This window comes from Arachis duranensis, chromosome 10 (assembly GCF_000817695.3).
Source record: "Arachis duranensis cultivar V14167 chromosome 10, aradu.V14167.gnm2.J7QH, whole genome shotgun sequence".
NCBI lineage: Eukaryota > Viridiplantae > Streptophyta > Magnoliopsida > Fabales > Fabaceae > Arachis > Arachis duranensis.
Window position 1 is genome coordinate 31,540,214 of NC_029781.3, and position 990 is coordinate 31,541,203.

A 990-nucleotide genomic window follows, 5' to 3' on the forward strand; every position below is an offset into this window, starting at 1 on the left:
GCAATGAACAATTCTCATCACAATTGAAAAGGATAACTAGGATAGGACTTCTAATTTTCATACCTTGCCAAGAGCCTTTTATAGTTGTTAGTTTATTTTCATTGCCATTTACTTTCATGTCTCTTATCCAAAACCCCAAAACAACTCGAACCAATAACTAGACACTTCATTACAATTCCTAGGGAGAACGACCCGAGGTTTGAATACTTCGGTTTATAAATTTAGGGGTTTGTTTTAGTGACAAACAACTTTTTGTACGAAAGGACTATTGCTTGGTTTAGAAACTATACTTCGACGAGATTTTATTTGAGAAATTCTAAACCGTCAAAGATCCAATCATCAAAATGGCGCCGTTGCCGGGGAGTTGCAATGGTGTTATGTTATTGGTTGTTGTATATATGTGAATAGTGTGAATATCTTTTTTTTTTGCTTTATTTGTTAGTTGTAGAATTTTATTTCTCTTGTTTTCCATTATCTTTTGATTTTTGTTCTCTCCTTCCATTATGAATTCTCGTTTTGGCTATGAGTGTGATTACAACTATGTTGTAGGAAGTGGAGATTACAATGGAGATGTGTATCAAGGATGGGACAACCAAAGGTGGGAGGAGTCATATGCATATGATCAATCTTCATGGCAACAACCCCCACCAATGCACTATGAAGAAGAGACATTCTATGATGCATATCAATCCAATGGCTATGGTGAATCCCCTTGTGACTTTCAAGAACCACCACCATATGCCTATGATCCATACCCTCAACATAATTCTCAACCATACTCACAAGCCCCTTCTTACTAACCACCTTTATATGACCCTAATCCATATCCATCACACCAACCAACTTTTGAGCCATATGAGCCATATATGGAACCACCACAATATCAACCCTTTCAAGAGCCACCCCCTCCATATTATTACCAAGATGAACCACCTCCAATATACGAAAATTTCCAACCACAAGATGAATACTACTTTCCACCACAACCTT